Consider the following 6,856-nt stretch of genomic DNA (forward strand, 5'->3'; position numbering starts at 1 on the left):
CCCCACAGAATATGGCAGTTTGACACAGTGATGAGGAATGAGTAGTGTTCTCCCCATAAATCATGTTCTTGGAAGCTTACAGTCTGCCTCAAGGTACCTCAGTGAGTGTGTATGTGTGTGTGTATGTGTGTGTGTGTTGACACAGCCCCTGTTGTTATGTCCAGAGCTTTACAGAGCTTTTACAGTCAACTGCTGGGTGCTTTTGTTTCTGACATATTTTCCATACAGCCGGTGGTTCCCGCTGAGGGTGAAAATCAGACACAGAGCGTGAACAACAATGTTTAGATTAAAGCTGACCTGAAATTGTGTTTCAGCTACTAGGCACGTGAGACTGCAGGATTAGAAAAGTAGCTTCAGCATATTAAGCATAATATGTGATCAGCGAGTGCCACCACCTTTAAGTCCAAGACCAGGACAAGTCAAGACCGAGTCCTAAGTGATTTGAGTTCAAAATTGAGACCAAGTCAAAATTACTTACCTATTTATAATTTCTGTGATACTAGAGAGACAGTAGACTATTATTTGTAATCCAAAAGCATGTAGCTACACTGTAGGATCAAATTATGTCATATTATTACTTATTATACATAAGTACAGCAGTTTCACTTGACATCATACTCAACACTCTCCAAAGACAAAACAGCATGTAATATCGACCCGAGAAGGGTGTTGTACTGTATTTGAGATGATCGAAGAGCAAGTGCAGTGTAATCATACTGTAAAATGACTGTTTATAGATGTTGGCCAATGTCAGTGCCCGTTCTGGGTGGATTTTTAATTAAACCAATACCTGTTTTCCGAACAAGCACGCTTCATCAATAGTTTTGTTTTGAAGGAGGAAGTTTCCTCAGAAAAATAACATATATTGCTGGACTCGCCCGAGAGACCAACTAGAATATTTGGTGAGTAAGTCTGAGTGCCAGCAGGTGTTTGGGGTCTTAAAAAAACTATTTCTTCATGGCCCTGACTTTGTGCACAGAGGCATTGTTGAATTTTGAAACAGGAAGGGAACTAAGAGGCCTAATGCAAACCATGAAATACAGCCCTAATAAGTCACTGTCCATATACTTTTGGCCATATAATGTATGTACTGAGTGGTTCTGATATTAAATACTTGTGCTAAATCTGTATAGAAAGGTGAAAACTACATAAATGAACTGAGTTTCTTCATATTTTATGTGTTTTCATACAGTACATATATGTTTCCAGTTTCTTTTTACCTAATATTATTTCACTTGTGCTTTTATGCATCTTGTATTGTATTGTTTATTATCCAGCGTACAATCCTTTACAACTGGTCATGATGAAGTTAATGCATTTTAAATGGCAGACATTTTAGTATTAGTACTAGTATATAAACCAGCATTAATTTGAAGATTGTGTTTTAGTGCTTACTTGTGCTCATAAAGAGTAAAAAAAGACTAAAGAATGAGGATGTGTCAAGTATATAAGTCTGCATTATTATTAGTTCCTTATAAAACACATGTTTAGACTCGTGTTGTTTATTGTTTTGTCGAGCAAGAAAACGCTAAAACACGGAAGACATAATTTCTCCCTTCGTAGTTGGAAGTCGGAGCTTTGTGAGGTACTCGAACACAGCACGTAAATCGGCTCTGTGTAAGCTGTTGGACTGTGTGACCACCGGCGCCCGGAGAAGTTCCCATCCTGTTTCCGCTACACTGATTCAAAACAGAAATTAAATCAAAGAATATACGCGTTCTTCTCATGTGCCTTTTTCTTTCATAAATCGATTTCCTGTCCGACTTTCGCCGAAGCTCCAGTGGCGCAATCGGTTAGCGCGCGGTACTTATATGACAGTATTCAGCAGAGCAATGCCGAGGTTGTGAGTTCGAGCCTCACCTGGAGCAGAGTTTTTAGAGCAACCCTCACCTGGTGGGCAAGCAAGGCAAACCCCCCTGAACTGACTCACTCACTCACTCAGAGGGAGGGTACTTCCTGCACTGCGCAGTGGTGACGTCATGCTGTAATCCCCGACCATAACAAGTAGGTGGTATATTCAGGTACAACTCTAAAGTATGCAGCAATGCCCAGAAATAAACACAGAGGTTTCTCAGCTTCTCTCAACAGGTGTGTTATTAACTGACACTGTCTGCGCGTCACTCATGTGTCATTCCCTCCAGAGCAGGTTTTTGTTGGACTGTACATGAAATATATCCAGCAAAACATGATATCAGGTGTGATATTGTGACTCAATGACTAAAATAACAAAGGACATCGTTGCTTCCTTTGTTTTTAAAAGATGTACATTTACATTTACATTTACGTATAAGAGGAATTACACAACCAGTGTCAAGGCAGGTTTATCTGTATAGCAGTTTTCAGCAATAAGGTCCTGCATTTAATTACATAGGACACAGACACAATATAAAAGCAACACAAGACAATATAAGAAGAAAAATACCTAATTATATATTGTCAATAAGACATACACAGGGTTGAATAAAATAAAAATATATAACACAAATAAGACAAAGAAGAAATTATATAGATTAGTGTTTTTTCTTCTTATATCTCTGAGTCATATTTTCTGTTTAGCCTATACACACGTAGTGTATGTAGTATTTGTTCTTATAATAATAATAACAAGAACAATAAACAACGTCTAACTTGTTTGTTTCAGTAAGTCATGTCAAGAATTATATTAGTTGGCAGAAAGATAGAGTAAAGATTTAAAAAGTCAGTAAACAATAATAATAAAGTAATAATAATAATAATAATAAAATAACAACAATTAACAACACATTTGAGCAGCTTGACAGTCATCATCAATACTGATCATCAACAGTTAAATTCAGTCTTATTTGTATAGCGCCAAATCATAAGAAAAGTTATCTCAGGACACTTTTAAGATAGAGCAGATCTTCTTATAAAATGATTTACGGTATACACACAGCAGAGCACAACATTTTTCTTTCATACATGAGATACATGTTCCTTTTTACTGAAGACAGAGGGGCTCTTGGCAACTTTTAGTGGACAGTTGGAGCTGCTACTTTGTTGTGAAGCCAACCTTTGACCACTAGAGGGCGGTACAGCTGCAGCAGACAGAGGCCGGAGCTTCTGTCACTCTACACGTGTTTATCCTGCTCCAGAACATTTTGACAGGTGAGTGATGGAGGGCAGTGTGTCTCTAGTCGTCTTACAGTTATTTATATTTCCTTTTCAATCCAGCTATTCAGAAAAATGTACTTGTCATACACACACACTTTCTTTAAACAGCATGTGTATCCTGAGCAATTTCACTATCTTAACATCTGAAGATCAACCATCAATCTCTTTCAGACATGTTTTATTTCACTGTACTCGACTGTTACATGTTGTCTATATATATCTTTATCCTTGTATGTGTGTGTGTGCTGTGTGTGAGTGTTTGTGTGCAGGTCTGTCACCCTAAGCCCTTTAAAGCTGGGAATGAACAAGCAGAAGATTGCTGTAATGATGTGACCCAGATGTCCCGGGTGCAGATCCTCCAGGCTGAAAATGAGAGTGCAGATCAGGGCCGTGTACCTCCCGTCAACCCCCCCCTTTTGCCCCCCGCCCTCCCTCCTCTTTCTGTCCGGCCCGGGACACAATCACAGAGTATTTAGCAGCAGGGAATATGTGTGTATGTATGCATGTAAGTGCATGTGTGCATATCATTTGAGGGAATGTGTGCGTATGTTGTTGGCGTCTGTGTGTGTGTGTGTGTGTGTGTGTGTGTGTGTGTGTGTGTGTGTGTGTGTGTGTGTGCTTAAGCTCATCCAGATCCATGTAAACACGAGGGATCAGATTTTGGAGTGTGTGCCACTTGTTCTTGGCGCTCCGGATTAGACGTAACAGTTTTTTAATTTACTCTCCTCAGCTGCCTCCATAAGACGCTAAACCCTAGCATCACCCCCCACCAGAGACCCCCCTCTCACCCCAACCCACCCTACAAGTCCTCTTCCTCCTCCCCTTCATCCTCCTCCTTCTCCCCCCTTTCTCACCCATCCCCTGAGGTGACCAGGTGGCTGAACAATCACACACACCACCCTGACAGTAGGCTCAGCGGGCCACTTTACTCAATGAGAAGCTCTGCAGTTGGAGTAAAATATTGTGTGTGTGTGTGTGTGTGTGTGTGTGTGTGTGTGTGTGTGTGTGTGAGGGATTGAGGGAAAGGGGGACAAAAGACAGAGAGTTTAATATTTGGGATAAGCTGTGATTGAACATCCTGATCAGAGCAGAATGATCAAATTCTGCCAGTGATAATCCCCCATCTTGGAAAATTAAATACCACTCTGCTGTCTGTCTTCTGTTAGCTCACACTCTCTATCTTCTTGTAACACACACACACACACACACACACACACACACACACACACACATTTAAACAGGGTCTTAATCTGACCTGTGTCTCATAACCCTGGTTGGTTCCTCAGGGAAATGTTCTGATATCTGATGAGTTTTTCATTAATAAGACACAAGTCTAATCCTGAGGGAGAAACACAAAATGACAACGGATAAGCCGTTTGCTCAGCTTTCCCCTCACACACACACACACACACACACACACACACACACACACACACACACACACACACACACACACACACACACACACACACAAACACCATAGTTCTGATCCACTGATACACTATCTAACTAAACATCTTTATACACACACTTATACTCGTGTTTATTCTTTAATCTTCCCACCACAGTTTTTATTCACTGCAGCCTACATTTTATTTATTTATTGCACATTCAATTGACTAGAATATAATTTTTATTCATACTCTGGTAGTGAAAGAATATTCTCAAAAATCCACCAATGTTTATCTCGTTATATTGTAAGTATTTTAATGTGTATAATCCTTTCGCTGATTTTTTTTTTGAACACCGTATATTGCAGAGTAAAGACTTCAGTACGCTTGAAAAGAACCCATTTTTAACAATATCCTCAATGTTTTCTCATCACAGGAGTCTCCTTGATAATGTAACAGCCCAGTTTTAATTATTTCAACTCTGTTTCATGCAGCCTACACTACGATACCCTTGAGCCTTGGCTACTGTTGCCGTAGAGAGGAAGTAAGGCCGAGCAGCAAACACAGAATTCAAATGATTTATTGTTAGTTTTCTTAACACCTTAATCTTTAGCCCCCATTAGCTGTAATATCATTTTAAGCTCTGTGATTGGATGTTTCTTTAACTTTTCTCTTTACATTTTAATGTACACAATCATGTAGCTTTAACTTTTTATGAAAGAGTAATATTTTCTAGTCGTCTCATGTTTTGTACTGATGATTAAACAGAGAGAGTTTAATGCCACGTTGTCTGTGGAGGAAATGAATGAGACTTCTGCTTCCAGGTATCTCCTCCCACTTTCTAACTCTATTGTGACATCAGCGAGGGGCTTTCAGACACTGTTAGATGATCTGACTTGTTTGAATCATACTGAGGCCTTAAGGTGCTTTACTTGACTATATATTTTTTCACTTTCTCTGCCTATATTTTTGCACAAATATCTGTACTATCTACTCCTTACATTTTCAAAACAGGCTTGTGACTTTATTTGAATGCATCTGAGGAGTATTATCGATTATTGTTTTTCATTTCACACCTTCCCGAAATCACGACTGTTGTGTATCACACGACAGACAAGAGACGGAGACCGGACCCTATTTGAAGTTTCAGTTAGCTTTGCACAGCAACAGCTGGTAGAATAGAAGAATGTGTATACTTTTGCCCCCTCTGCCTGGTGGTTTGGAGGTGTTATGCCCTGACCATGAACTGCAACATCCCTGGTATGAGTGGATGTTTGTTAACATAACGTTCCCCATCTCTCTTTCCCGTATTATTTTGGGTCATCTGTCTACTGTTGACTCACTAATAAAGGCAATAAGTTGGAAATGAGGAACAAATACTTTGGTGTTGTTCCAAATTACACTGATATCTCTCACTGGGAGACCAGGCAGAGCTCATGTAAAACATGTTCTAATCCTGCTGCAAATCCTTGACCCAATGTTTCATTTGAATGAAAAACATTCTTATTATTTCCTATTTGTCCTCCAAGCCATGCAGTCTGCTGTATCAGGCCAACTGTGTTGCATTTCTGAATGACTCTGATTTTAAACTCTCTTGCAGGTACCAGATTAACCTGCTAGGTAGCCCCCTGGGGCAAAAACAAGTTGTTAGCTTCCTCTTAACACCCTCATCCTCCTGTTCTCCCTTCAATATGTACAGTTTTTCTACAGCAAACTACAACCTGTTAACACTACTGTGGCCCCGGGGGAAGTTCCTCACTGTGCCCGTTGGTAATCCAGTCTTGGGTACAGTGTCCGTTTGTGCGGATGTGTGTTGTGGCTCAATTGAGCTTGAGGTGCCTCCTTCCTCTATTGGCTTTCCAATGTGGCTTCAACCGTACCACCTAACTAGATTCTGTGCTGAAATTGGAGTTCCTCTTTAAAAAGGTTAGTATAGAAGAGTGTTGGAGTAATAATTACCATTCCCTATATGATCAGTGAGGAGATAACGGTGTAATTTCTTTTGACGCATGCAGAAAAAGGCCAGTAACGCAGGGGTCAATGTTCAAGACTAGGTGTAGCTGCATGTCGAACACCAGATAAGGAGTAAAGAAAAGATCAGTACAATTCAGACTACATGGGATTTTGGCTGTGACTGTTTCAGGTCCTTCACCCTGAGAGCAAAGTGCAAGAGGGTCAAAACCTTTGTCCGGGTATTGTTCTATATTTAAACAGGCATATTTTTAGGAACAGTGTTATCTTACACAATTAACAAGGTTTTTTTTAAGGTTTGACTGATTAGAAACAGGGTATCATGACTTAAACTTAAGAGGTGACACAATCAATCACCTGTA

The 6,856-nt window shown here is 40.0% G+C and overlaps 1 non-coding gene across 1 annotated transcript; it reads left to right on the forward strand.

Annotated features, from left to right (window-relative positions):
* Positions 1 to 1,774: 1,774 nt before the first annotated feature.
* On the forward strand, positions 1,775 to 1,868 carry trnai-uau (transfer RNA isoleucine (anticodon UAU)). Its single transcript has 2 exons — positions 1,775 to 1,812; positions 1,833 to 1,868. It is a non-coding gene; the product is annotated as a tRNA-Ile (tRNA).
* The last annotated feature ends 4,988 nt before the right edge of the window (positions 1,869 to 6,856 follow it).

Source organism: Dicentrarchus labrax, unplaced genomic scaffold (assembly GCF_905237075.1).
Source record: "Dicentrarchus labrax unplaced genomic scaffold, dlabrax2021, whole genome shotgun sequence".
Classification (NCBI taxonomy): Eukaryota; Metazoa; Chordata; class Actinopteri; family Moronidae; genus Dicentrarchus; species Dicentrarchus labrax.